The 14,026-nt window shown below is 54.5% G+C and overlaps 1 long non-coding RNA gene across 1 annotated transcript; it reads right to left on the bottom strand.

Annotated features, from left to right (window-relative positions):
- Positions 1–8,445: 8,445 nt before the first annotated feature.
- On the bottom strand, positions 8,446–9,965 carry LOC134522576 (uncharacterized). Its single transcript, XR_010073078.1, has 2 exons — positions 9,820–9,965; positions 8,446–9,284 (listed from the first exon to the last, which is right to left on the bottom strand). It is a non-coding gene; the product is annotated as an uncharacterized LOC134522576 (long non-coding RNA).
- Between the last annotated feature and the right edge of the window lie 4,061 nt (positions 9,966–14,026).

Below are 14,026 nucleotides of genomic sequence, written 5' to 3'. Positions count from 1 at the left end.
GATCTTCTCAAACACCCTGAAAGTTAGAAAAGAAAGGCATTTTTAAGTCTTTGGCCGTTTTTGTAAATTTGTGAGACCAAGCTCCGTTATTCCTCCTTTTGGGAACTCTTATGCTTTGCTGCGTGGTACGACAGAGTTTCCGACGTCGGTGGTTCAACAGGACACATCGTGGGCGATTAAAATATTAGAATTAATTGGGCCATCGCTTAAAATGAGGCTGAATTGAAACGCGAGTGGAGCGGGGAAGCCTCAGGCCCCAAATCCTCACGGAAGTTGAGGCTTTTTTGGTCAAAAAGGAGAAGCGCCGGGATTCTTGCGCAAGGGAGGGCCACCGCTCTGAACCTCAGGGCTCGGTGGAGGGTCTCCCCGACTCCGAAAACACACATTTTTGGGGGGCTGAAAGTCAATGAAAACCGCCAAGCGGCCCCGGGGCAAGGGGAATCCTCCAGCTGCCCTCCCCCGCTGCCCCCACGGCTGCTTTTTGAGCCCCAAAACAGCCGCTTTTGAGAAGAAAAAGGAAGAGCTGACCTTCCACACTCGCCGCAGGGGAAAAATCCCGGATCTCCGGCGCTGCCGTCCCAGCGCCAGGAAGCACCAGCATTGATGGAGGAGCTGCCGTTGCAGGGGTTCTCTTCCTGTCTCCCCAACTTTGGGTTTTCCTTGGGGATGATGCGCCGCCTCTTCTTTGCACTGCAAAGGGCCTGTAAATCAGGTAAAAAATAGCTTGAAACAGCTGCGGGCGGCAAAGGAATTGGATTTTTTGTGCTGGAGGTACCGCGTTTTATCAGCCCAACCCCGCCCGGGTGGACTCCGAACACTAAACAGTCGAGAAAAAAACACTTTAATTCCTCTGGGAGGACCAGACCTTGAAAGAAAAACCCTATCAGTTCTCTATTTGAAGCAGAACAGCGCTTTCTGATGCAAAAATCGATCCCAAGGGGTTGAAAACGTGGAATTCCGAAGCACCGAAGCGACCCTGTCACCCCGTTTCTACCACCACAAAGTTACAAATATTTCTGTGAACCAAATCCGCTGGTTTTTAAGGAATGTTTTCCCAGATGGCTTCATGGAGGAGCGGAAGCTGGCACAAAAATCCCTCCCCCAGCAGCTTTTCTACCTCTTCCTCCTCCTCCGGGCGTCTCGGGCGCTTCTTCTGCGTCAGGCGAGGCCGAGTGCAGCCAAAACGGGTTTTCTTCTTCCAGGTGTAATAATATTCAACACACTGAGACACGCTTTTAGTCTGGATCTGCCGGGAGGAAAACCAGGAGCCATTTCATAAGGGAAACGCGGCAGTAAAATACCCAAGGGGCAGATCGACCAGGAGTCTCTCCTGCGCTTCTCGCAACGCAACGTCCGGGGGAGCTCGGACAGAAAAGAAACCTTCACCTGCTGAAAAACGCCATCAAGAAGCGTTTTCAGGGCAGAATTCTCTGTTTCACCACACAAACTGTCGTTATTCTTTTAATATCTCTGCTATTTTCTCCCAGAGAGATTAAATAGTCCCTTGCCATCACACATGAGGGCAAAAACTTGCCTCGTACCGGTGGTTTTTTAGCATGAAGAAGCGTCCTAAGAACAGCATTCCAACACGCAACTCAAAATACGTCTTTCTGGGTTGAAACTGCCCACGCTAACGAGCTGCGCCTCCCTCTAACGGCTTTACCTGCTTCTGTATGAGGCGAAAATTCTTCTTATGGAGGTAAAAAGCCTCTTTAAACAATTGCTCCTCCACCGGTGTCCAAGTATCCGAGCCTAGGAATTAACCAGCGACACCCAAGTTACTAGAACAGGCATCCCCTGCCCCTAATAGCCCCGGAAAGGGATTAGAACTACTCTTTTCCCCACCCCAAAAGAACATTTGGAAGCCTCAATTCAATCAGAGCAAAGGGAACGGCGGGAGCTGTTCTCCTCCTTTACCTGTGTAATGATAATCAGCCAGGGGATGGGACTCGGGTCTCCGAGGCGGCCCAGCACGCAGCATCTCCGCCGCCTCCTGCCAGATTTCATAGGGAAAAAAGAGTTAAATTCTTCCGGAGGAGGAGCCAAAAGGGAAATTCTCCCTCCTCCTGGCCACGCCCCAGCAGACGCCCAGCCCAGGGGTGTGAAATCCCTTCTTCCAAGAAGAGGGAGCAAAGCAGACCTGCTCGGGGCTCATCGAGGACACACCTCGGGTTTTAGCCAATATCCCTTCATTCGGGAGTAATTCTATTCTCCAAATCCTCCCAGAATCAAAACCAACTCTTAGCGATGCACCAGGAGAGGGCTCGGGAAGCCCACGAGACGTTAATGCCGCGACAGGCAGCACCCAAGAACATCCTGCGCCTTCGGCAAAGAGACTCCCGCCCGCGCAATAGAAAACTCGGAGCGACTCCCAGCTCAAAGCAGGAACAAAGTCCGTTCTTCATTAGAAATTGCCGCTTCTTACCAGCACGTCGCCTTGAGCCTCGTGCAGGCAATGCAGAGCCAGCTCCGCGTTGACCCGGCCCCCCGGCCCGCCCTTGGCAGACGCCAAATGGAGCAGGTTTCTAACTACAAACGCAACAAAAACCCACAAAAAGTCACGTTTTCCTCCAGAAAAGCGGCCAGAGGAGAGGGAGGGAAAACAGGACGAGCGCAGCAGAGACCGCAGACGAGGAAAAGCCAGAGAAAGAAGTCCGGTACCCCAAAGAGCTCTAAAAGCTCGGAGAGAAACCTCCCCTCTCCCGAGGGCGCCGCACAGGAGCTGGGAGGGCTCCAAACGCCCCTTTTTCATGCAAGACGCTGCCGAGAGCGTCGCCCGTTAGTCTTTAGTCCCTCTCCCACCAAAACCCAGCCATCTCCTTCCCTCCAACGGGAACGCGGGCAAGAAAAGGAGGGAGACAAGCCCAAAAAGGTGGCATTTTCAACCCCTCCTATCCCTGGCTGGGGTCAAAGTGGAAGAAAAGAGGTAGGAAAAAAAAAAGGCAAACACCTTTCTCCTGCGTCTCCGGGTTGGTTTCCACATCGCCCCAGGGCTTCCACACCAGCGACGCTCCCTCTTCCTCCTCTTCCAAACGGGCTGGGTCCTGGAGGTCTGGAAGCTCCGCTTGGAATTGGCTTCCAATGTTGATGCGCCTGAAAGCGTGAGGAAGAGGAGGTGAGGAAGGCGAGCAGGGAACAGCTCCGGCAGGAGAAACGCGCGCCTACGGGAGGAGCTGTAAGAAAGATGGCCCCTATTTCCCAGGAAAGCGCTAATCGCTCTCCTCTAACAACTTCTCCAGCACCACCACGGTACCGTTCTGCCTCCTGAGTCCTCTTGGGCCCCATCAGGCAAGAAAACTGGGGGTTTCTTCCGCCTCAAAACCTCTCCCAAGTGGTCAGGTTCCCTCTGAGAAGAGCAGCGAGCTGCAAGAGCCACTACCGCCGAGCACCAAGTGCTTCGGAATGTTGTGTAGAACGCGGGAGGCCGGCAACGCTCCGTGACAGCGCTTGGCCGGGCATTTCTGCACATTTCTGGCCAACTTTGCCTCAAAAAACCCACCCTTGAGGACTGGCCGAGCCACCGGCAGAAGCCCAATGGCAACTGCCAGGGCCTGCACACACCGGGCCTTGCACCAACCACACGCCCACTCCTCAACGGCACTTCCCTCGTCCCCCCTTTTCCCACACTCTGCTCTTCTTCCCACGGCTGGGCGCCCATTTTACTGTTTCATCAGCCAAAACACCCAAACCCCCTTGCAATTCTGCCCGGAAGGTAGCAAAAAAAAAAAAAAACGCCCGAGAGAAAAATCATTCCAACAAGACCAGCCTTTAGCCTTCCTCGCCATCCACCAGTCTTTTGAATTGCGCGTTTTTAATGCTTACCTTCAGTTTTTACCCCAAACTCGCGCAATCTAATCAGGTCGCGGCTTTAGGAGGAACCTACATCGCAACTCCAAAGGGATTAACAGGTTACCTGTTTCCCAGAAATTCCACCAACAGGCCCCTGGAACCTTTACCAACTCCGTTACCATTAGCGTTCATTACCACCAAGCCCATTCCTGCCGTCTTAGTCGAATAGAATTGGGGGGATTAGCTGAGCTGCTGAACTGCTGACCAGTGGCTCACAGAAGCCATTCCAGCAAGGGAGTTTTCTCTGAATACACTCAAAAAAATCACTAAAATTGCCACCCACCTCCTTCCCTGCTGCCGAATTCCTTGTCGTGGACGGTACCGAGAAGGCAATCAGCCGGCAGAGCCACCGCGATGTCCCCCTGAAGGCATCTCGGCTTTGGAGGGACGCTTTCCATCTCCTGCATCCTCCGGCGATGGTTTCTGGGCACCAGCGAGGGACTGGGGTGCATTTTCTGGCCTCCAAGTCCTTCACATCCCAACTCCAATCCAAATGGTTTCTCTCTGAAAGAAAATAACGAGAACTCCTGTTAAACAACAAGCGCTCAAGGATTCCCTTTCCCTTGACCTGCTGCTCCTTCCTTGCTGTGCACCATCGCTCCCCGCAAAAACACCCGATGGCGACCTTTTTCGGTAGAAAACCACCCGACTGCGGTTATTGGGGGGGGGGGGCGCGGTCGGAAAGCCAAAAAAGTGGAGAAAAAAAAAAAAATTGAGATAAAGGGGTGGAAAATTAATGGGAGGAAGTTGAACTGCTTTTTTAAAGAATAGAATTTCATCACCCTCAGCGCTCGATCTGCCGTTTCGGGCCTACTTGGGAAATCTCTGCAGTTCCTTTAGCAGGAAAAGGTGGTAAATAGGGAAAGAAAAAACCCCAAGACATCCAACTAACAACCAAAAAGCACTTAACCAACACCAAACTTTGGAGATATTGACTCCCCAAACCGGCCGCAGCACGTTGCTCAGTAAAATGAGCTTCCCCAACACATAATTTTCGCAGTGAACCCCCCAGAGAACAGTCTCTTAACGCCGCAAGGTTCGTTTAGGTGGACTCTTGATCTCCCCTTTTCCCTCCCACGGCCAACGAGACACTCATTATTTCCACTCACACCAATTATTTCCACTCGAGCCAGCGGGTCCCCTTAGGATTATCGCTGACCTGGGCGCGAGCCCGGACCAGAAGCCAAGCCAAAGGGTCCGTCTCACCTTATTAAACAGCCCAAGACGTCAGCTCCTGAGATGATTTCGCAACCTTTGCCGCTGCATTAACTAGTTCATGCTTTTCAGAGCGCTCTGGACGCGAGCGCTTTGCAAGTGCTGTTAGTGGAGAATCTAGAGCTGTCGACGCTAATAAAAAGCACGCACTTCATTCCTCGCGGCACTCGACACTGCTCACTTCAGTATTAATGAAAATACCTTTTTTGAGAACGCTTCTCTTGGAGGGCTCCGGCCCTCAAACGAATAAAGAGCCGCACAAAAACGAGCGCAAAACTCCTCGTCACCTTTTCTGCACTCGCAGCAAATTGGCCTTTTCTGCGGCTTTGACGGGGAGGATCCGTAGCCTCCCTGAACTCGCAAACGTGTCTCGCCCCACGTGTGCCATTACCTCAGCAGCGAGCGCAATCAGCCGGGCAGGATTTTCTTGCCGTGCCGCACAAGATCACCCTGGGAAAAGAAGAGCTGAAAAATGAGCCCGGTTGTCACACCCAGACAAGGGGGACGAGCCGGGGGACCCCCACCCAACTGTAAGAAAGGCAGCTATTGCTTTTGCAGAGGAGAAAAGCCGTTGCCGTCAGAGGTGGCAGGATAAGGGAAGGACCAAGACAAAGAGGCTCCAGCAAAGGCTTGCAGAACATCTCTTATCACACAGACAAAAGGACAAACTGATTCCTACTGCATTAGTGTCTAGACGGGCACTCAAACATTTAACCAGGGCTAAAGGCATTCAGCAATGTTTTTACCAAAAAGGAAAGAAATAAACTAGTCAGACAATCCCTTTAGGTGTAGCATAACGAGAAGGAAACAGAGGCAGGACATGCGGGAAGGATTTTAGGCGCCTCGCACAGACTGTGAACCCTGCAGTACCCAACCAATGGGAAACAGGGGAGGGAAAAACTCGGCCGGGATCAGGAAACAAAAAGGTGTGTTTCAAGAACTGAAAGTGTGCCTACTTGCTAGGTCACCCGCTCTTGCAGGAACGTGAACAAAAATGTGCTTCACAGAGGATTCTGCCCCAGCCTATTTCATTCGGACCCGAACTTATTTCTCACACAACCTCCGCCCCCCCGGCAGCGCGGCCGGGACGGACCCTCCGCGCAGACAGAGGGGGCCTGGCGCCCGTTTCATCTCCAGCCCTCTTCCTGAGCCCAAACCCACACAACTCCCTCGCTTGCGCAGCCCCACAACCACACACGCCAGGCCCTTCCCCAGCCCCGACACCACCACACCCGCTCGCCCTCTCACGCCCCAAACCGCCTCCCCCTCTCCGCTTCCTCACCCCCTCGGCAGCCCCCCTGCACCACGCTCAGGGAGCGCACACACCCCACAGCCCGACACGCCCAGGGCCCCACGCCCGCTCTGGGGGGAGCGCTGCACAACCGCGCACGGCCCGGCCCGCCTCCCTGCGGGGCGCCACCACCACGGCCCGGCCGCCGCTTTCTTACCGCCCTCACGGCCTTCACTTCTCCGCCAGCGCCGGCACCGCACCACAAAGCCCCCGCCACCAAGGGAACCCCAAGGGGAGACGGGCCCACACACCCCCCTCCCACACGACAAGGCCCCCCCTCAGGCCCCCCGTGCCCCCACACTCACTCCCGGCCCTCCCGCCCGCCCCCCCCATCACCCCTCGGGGCCGCCCGCTCACCTTCACGCGCTCCACCGGCCTCACCACGGCCTCGACGACGCCCCGACCGACCGCCCCGCCCCGGCACGGCCCGGCCCACCACACGCCCGCCCATTGGCCGCCCACGCCACGACGCCCGCCCCCTCCTCCTCGCACACCCGCCCTCCACTGGCCCCTCGCCGCCGTCAATCCCCGCCGCGCCCCGCCCCCGCCCCCGCCAGCCCACCAATGGGACGCCGCGCATGCGCACTACGGCCCTACGGCAGCCCACTGCCCTCCGCCGCCTCTCTGCCCACACGGGCACTTGCACGCTCCCGGCTCTCTGCCCAAAGAAACCCGGCCCCAGTCTTTTCCTGCTCTCAACTCCTTCACACCAGAAAAACTCAGAGAAGCCTTAGAGGCAGAAACAGCCCTTCTTTGCCTTCTCGCAGCCTCCTGCCGCGCAGACATCGCCCCTTCCCTACCTGGGCACACACACATCTCTCCTCAGAGAACACAAAGCGCCTCTTGACACGGCGACACAAGAGCTGCTGAACAGAGGCACGTCTCTGTAGACTCAGATGCTGACACTTGGGATACACAACAGCTCATTACACTGGCTCTCCCTTCAGACAGACAGTGCGACGCTGCAATAGCTCGCTCTAAATACAGCTTTTCCAGCCCTTTTCCTAGTCTAAGCTCCTGGAGAGCGGCCAGGATCAGAGCACCCGCAGAGAGCGCGCTGTGGATTTTCACCTCCTTGGAGCTACAGAAATGAAGATTAGTTTCCAAGAGCTCGAAAAAGAAGAGCTTCTTCTCTCGTTCAGTGCCTCGCCCCCAGAGTTCCAGCTTTGGACGGTTTTGAACCACCGCGCCCCCCGCCCAACTCCCAGACATTGTGGGGCCGTGAGCCGCCTCTTCTGGGGGGAACTCCGCGTAACCCCCACATGCCCCACTCACCTGCTCCTCCGCCGTGTGGGCCGGGGCACGGAGAGCCGGGGAGAGAAGAGGTGGGCGCAGGGGGAATGGCGGGGGCGGCTGAGCCGGCAGTACCTGCCCACCCCGGCCACCGCCCTCTCGCCCCAGCAGGCCTTCGCCGCCGGCCAGAGCGGCCGGGAGCATCGGCGAGCCGTCCTGGCGCCGCAGAACCTGCACCAAACGCTCTTCTTGCGCCAAAACTTGGAGATTTCAGAATCAAGCGGGAACAGCAACGAGGCGCCGAGCAGGAATCCCCACGCCCAGCCTTTCCGGGGGTCGGCGGGGGTTTAAATCCAGCCCCGCGGCGGGGCCGTGGGACGCCGAGTATTTTGCCAAATTCCTGCGCTTTCGGCATGGCTTTGGCAGCCAGGAGGCGTGAACGCGCCGTTGCCTCCCAGCACTCGCTTTCTCACCCCCCCTCCGGAGCCAAACTGCTCAAAACTCATCCCTCAGATGGAATTAAAAAATCACTCAGCGCTGCAACAGCCACCTCTGGTTCTTTTTTGAAAAGGAAACAGCCGCCAGGTTTTGTTGGTTAAAAACTCCCCGTCCTCCCAGCTGGCAGGGCTGCCGCTGACTCCGGCCTTCCTGGGAGGCCCGTCTTCGTTTTCGGAAGGCAGCCGCTTTCCCTTGGGAATCCTTAAGGGCTAGATAAAAACGTTACTTTGAGGTTTCTTTGGAAAAATACAAGCCTTGAGAAGCCAAAGGAGAACGTTCCCACCCGCCTTCTGCTCTGGGGAAAGGAGCTGATGGAGGCCCAGACCTGAGCATTGGTCCTTTCCAGAGAAAAACAGAACCAAAATACAGACTTTTATTTTTTCCCCTCTACTGGACATGAAGATTCAGCAAAAATTAAACAAAGCCATGAAAATGTGGTGGCCCGGAAACAAAACAAAACAAAAAATCAGCCTTTTTTATACCGTCGGTAGAGACAAGACGCCTTTCTTTCCATTTCCTCCCTTCAACTAATCAAACTCTCCACGTTCCCTCCCAAACGCCACGTTAATTTATGCAAATGAGCACCAATTAATAAAATAAACACACAACGGGTGCTTGAAATAGGACCGAGACGCCTCACGGCCACCCAACACCTTTAACCACCCCGATTCTGCTGCCCCAGAACCAGCGCAACGAGTTTTAAAGCCTTTAATGATCGCGCAAAAAGCTGGAGCGGGACAAGAACTTGAAAACTCACCAACCAAATTTAAGAAGTAAACGAAAATCCACACACGAAAACTAACCTTATCTCTACCAAAAGGGCGCTGCAGTCCAGATCTTAAACGCTGCGCACCACCAGCAGGGAAACACGTTGTTAAATAGGGTGACCCTTTTGGGGCCATTTCCCCCATTCCCTCTCTGTTTAGAGCGGGGGCGACCGCGTCTTCTTGAATCCTCAAAGCCCAGCCGCTGCCCGGATGCGGAGAAAAAGCTGGGGGGTTTTAAGAAAAATGGTAAAAACTGGCCTCGGGGTTGGTTTGGTGTCAGTTCCCAGGTGTTATGGGAGGAGGTCAGCGGAATGCGGGGGCTTTTGTGGCTTCGCCACCCTTTCGAAGAGCTCCCGGGGCCCTTTTAAACATCAGCTTTGGGGCGATGGAATCTCATGTGGGCGTTTCTCCCCTGGATCTTCTCAAACACCCTGAAAGTTAGAAAAGAAAGGCATTTTTAAGTCTTTGGCGGTCTTTGTAAGTTTGTGAGACCAAGCTCCGTTATTCCTCCTTTTGGGAACTCTTACGCTTTGCTGCGTGGTACGACAGAGTTTCCGACGTCGGTGGTTCAACAGGACACATCGTGGGCGATTAACATATTAGAATTAATTGGGCCATCGCTTAAAATGAGGCTGAATTGAAACGCGAGGCATTTTGCTCGGCGCGAGCGAGTGGAGCGGGGAAGCCTCAGGCCGCAAATCCTCACGGAACTTGAGGCTTTTTTGGTCAAAAAGGAGAAGCGCCGGGATTCTTGCGCAAGGGAGGGCCACCGCTCTGAACCTCAGGGCTCGGTGGAGGGTCTCCCCGACTCCGAAAACACACATTTTTGGGGGGTTGAAAGTCAATGAAAACCACCAAGCGGCCCCGGGGCAAGGGGAATCCTCCAGCTGCCCTCCCCCGCTGCCCCCACGGCTGCTTTTTGAGCCCCAAAACAGCCGCTTTTGAGAAGGAAAAGGAAGAGCTGACCTTCCACACTCGCCGCAGGGGAAAAATCCCGGATCTCCGGCGCCGCCGTCCCAGCGCCAGGAAGCACCGGCATTGATGGAGGAGCTGCCGCCGTTGCAGGGGTTCTCTTCCTGACTCCCCAACTTTGGATTTTCCTTGGGGATGATGCGCCGCCTCTTCTTTGCACTGCAAAGGGCCTGTAAATCAGGTAAAAAATAGCTTGAAACAGCCGCGGGCGGCAAAGGAATTGGATTTTTTGTGCCGGAGGTACCGCGTTTTATCAGCCCAACCCCGCCCGGGTGGACTCCGAACACTAAACTGTCGAAAAAAACCACTTTAATTCCTCTGGGAGGACCAGACCTTGAAAGAAAAACCCTATCAGTTCTCTATTTGAAGCAGAACAGCGCTTTCTGACGCAAAAATCTATCCCAAGGGGTTGAAAACATGGAATTCCGAAGCACCGAAGCGACACCGTCACCCCGTTTCTACCACCACAAAGCTACAAATATTTCTGTGAACCAAATCTGCTGGTTTTTAAGGAATGTTTTCGCAGATGGCTTCATGGAGGAGCGGAAGCTGGCACAAAAATCCCTCCCCCAGCAGCTTTTCTACCTCTTCCTCCTCCTCCGGGCGTCTCGGGCGCTTCTTCTGCGTCAGGCGAGGCCGAGTGCAGCCAAAACGGGTTTTCTTCTTCCAGGTGTAATAATATTCAACACACTGAGACACGCTTTTAGTCTGGATCTGCCGGGAGGAAAACCAGGAGCCACTTAATAAGGGAAACGCGGCAGTAAAATACCCAAGGGGCAGATCGAACAGGAGTCTCTCCTGCGCTTCTCGCAACGCAACGTCCGGGGGAGCTCGGACAGAAAAGAAACCTTCACCTGCTGAAAAACGCCGTCAGGAAGCGTTTTCAGGGCAGAATTCTCCGTTTCACCACACAAACTGTCGTTATTCCTTTAATATCTGTGCTATTTTCTCCCAGAGATATTAAATAGTCCCTTGCCATCACACATGAGGGCAAAAACTTGTCTCGTACCGGTGGTTTTTTAGCATGAAGAAGCGTCCTAAGAACAGCATTCCAACACGCAACTCAAAATACGACTTTCTGGGTTGAAACTGCCCACGCTAACGAGCTGCGCCTCCCTCTAACGGCTTTACCTGCTTCTGTATGAGGCGAAAATTCTTCTTATGGAGGTAAAAAGCCTCTTTAAACAATTGCTCCTCCACCGGTGTCCAAGTATCCGAGCCTAGGAATTAACCAGCGACACCCAAGTTACTAGAACAGGCATCCCCTGCCCCTAATAGCCCCGGAAAGAGATTAGAACTACTCTTTTCCCCACCCCAAAAGAACATTTGGAAGCCTCAATTCAATCAGAGCAAAGGGAACGGCGGGAGCTGTTCTCCTCCTTTACCTGTGTAATGATAATCAGCCAGGGGATGGGACTCGGGTCTCTGAGGCGGCCCAGCACAAAGCATCTCCGCCGCCTCCTGCCAGATTTCATAGGGAAAAAAAGAGTTAAATTCCTCCGGAGGAGGAGCCAAAAGGGAAATTCTCCCTCCTCCTGGCCACGCCCCAGCAGACGCCCAGCCCAGGGGTGTTAAATCCCTTCTTCCAAGAAGAGGGAGCAAAGCAGACCCGCTCGGGGCTCATCGAGGACACACCTCGGGTTTTAGCCAATATCCCTTCATTCGGGAGTAATTCTATTCTCCAAATCCTCCCAGAATCAAAACCAACTCTTAGCGATGCACCAGGAGAGGGCTCGGGAAGCCCACGACACATTAACGCCGCGACAGGCAACATCCAAAAACCTCCTGCGCCTTCGGCAAAGAGACTCCCGCCCGCGCAATAGAAAACTCGGAGCGACTCCCAGCTCAAAGCAGGAACAAAGTCCGTTCTTCATTAGAAATTGCCGCTTCTTACCAGCATGTCGCCTTGAGCCTCGTGCAGGCAATGCAGAGCCAGCTCCGCGTTGACCCGGCCCCCCGGCCCGCCCTTGGCAGACGCCAAATGGAGCAGGTTTCTAACTACAAACGCAACAAAAACCCACAAAAAGTCACATTTTGCTCCAGAAAAGGGGTCATAGGAGAGGGAGGGAAAACAGGACGAGCGCAGCAGAGACCGCAGACGAGGAAAAGGCAGAGAAAGAAGTCCGGTACCCCAAAGAGCTCTATTTAAAAGCTCGGAGAGAAACCTCCCCTCTCCCGAGGGCGCCGCACATGAGCTGGGAGGGCTCCAAACGCCCCTTTTTCATGCAAGACGCTGCCGAGAGCGTCGCCCGTTAGTCTTTAGTCCCTCTCCCACCAAAACCCAGCCATCTCCTTCCCTCCAACGGGAACGCGGGCAAGAAAAGGAGGGAGAGAAGCCCAAAAAGGTGGCATTTTCAACCCCTCCTATCCCTGGCTGGGGTCAAAGTGGAAGAAAAGCGGTAGGAAAAAAAACCAAACCTTTCTCCTGCGTCTCCGGGTTGGTTTCCAGGTCGCCCCAGGGCTTCCACACCAGCGACGCTCCCTCTTCCTCCTCTTCCAAACGGGCTGGGTCCTGGAGGTCTGGAAGCTCCGCTTGGAATTGGCTTCCAATGTTGATGCGCCTGAAAGCGTGAGGAAGAGGAGGTGAGGAAGGCGAGCGGGGAACAGCTCCGGCAGGAGAAACGCGTGCCTACGGGAGGAGCTGTAAGAAAGACGGCCCCTATTTCCCAGGAAAGCGCTAATCGCTCTCCTCTAACAACTTCTCCAGCACCACCACGGTACCGTTCTGCCTCCTGAGTCCTCTTGGGCCCCATCGGCAAGAAAACTGGGGGTTTCTTCCTACTCAAAACTCTCCCAAGTGGTCAGGTTCCCTCTGAGAAGAGCAGCGAGCTGCAAGAGCCACCACCGCCGAGCACCAAGTGCTTCGGAATGTTGTGTAGAACGCGGGAGGCCGGCAACGCTCCGTGACAGCGCTTGGCCGGGCATTTCTGCACATTTCTGGCCAACTTTGCCCCAAAAAACCCACCCTTGACGACTGGCCGAGCCACCGGCAGAAGCTCAATGGCAACTGCCAGGGCCTGCACACACCGGGCCTTGCACCAACCACACGCCCACTCCTCAACGGCACTTCCCTCGTCCCCCCTTTTCCCACACTCTGCTCTTCTTCCCACGGCTGGGCGCCCATTTTACTGCTTCATCAGCCAAAACACCCAAACCCCCTTGCAATTCTGCCCGGAAGGTAGCAAAAAAAAAAGCCCGAGAGAAAAATTGTTCCAACAAGACCAGCCTTTAGCCTTCCTCGCCATCCTCCAGTCTTTTGAATTGCGCGTTTTTAATGCTTACCTTCAGTTTTTACCCCAAACTCACACAATCAAATCAGGTCGTGGCTTTAGGAGGAAACCACATCGCAAGTCCAAAGTGATTAACAGGTTACCCGTTTCCCACAAATTCCACCAACAGGCCCCTGGAACCTTTACCAACTCCGTTACCATTAGCGTTCATTACCACCAAGCCCATTCCTGCCGTCTTAGTCGAATAGAATTGGGGGGATTAGCTGAGCTGCTGAACTGCTGACCAGTGGCTCACAGAAGCCATTCCAGCAAGGGAGTTTTCTCTAAATACACTCAAAAAAAAATCACTAAAATCGCCACCCACCTCCTTCCCTGCTGCCAAATTCCTTGTAATGGATGGTACCGAGAAGGCAATCAGCCGGCAGAGCCACCGCGACGTCCCCCTGAAGGCATCTCGGCTTTGGAGGGACGCTTTCCATCTCCTGCGGCCTCCGGCGATGGTTTCTGGGCACCAGCGAGGGACTGGGGTGCATTTTCTGGCCTCCAAGTCCTTTGCATCCCAACTCCAATCCAAATGGTTTCTCTCTGAAAGAAAATAACGAGAACTCCTGTTAAATAACAAGCGCTCAAGGATTCCCTTGCCCTTGCCCTGCTGCTCCTTCCTTGCTGTGCGCCATCGCTCCCCGCAAAAACACCCGATGGCGACCTTTTTCGGTATAAAACCACCCGACCGCGGTTATTGGGGGGGGCGGCAGGAAAGCCGAAAAGTGGAAAAAAAACATATGGAGATAAAGGGGTGGAAAATTAACGGGAGGAAGTTGAACTGCTTTTTTAAAGAATAGAATTTCATCACCCTCAGTGTTCGATCTGCCGTTTCGGTCCAGGCGGTGTGGCGGGGAAAGGACTACGGGGCTCGGAGCTGAGCCTGCGCAGGGTGCTGGGGTGGGCACAGGCAGGAAGGCGACGTGCAG

Source organism: Chroicocephalus ridibundus, chromosome 12 (genome assembly GCF_963924245.1).
Source record: "Chroicocephalus ridibundus chromosome 12, bChrRid1.1, whole genome shotgun sequence".
Classification (NCBI taxonomy): domain Eukaryota; kingdom Metazoa; phylum Chordata; class Aves; order Charadriiformes; family Laridae; genus Chroicocephalus; species Chroicocephalus ridibundus.
The sequence above is the reverse complement of the archived record's forward strand: the minus strand, read 5'-3'. Positions and strand labels throughout refer to the sequence as shown.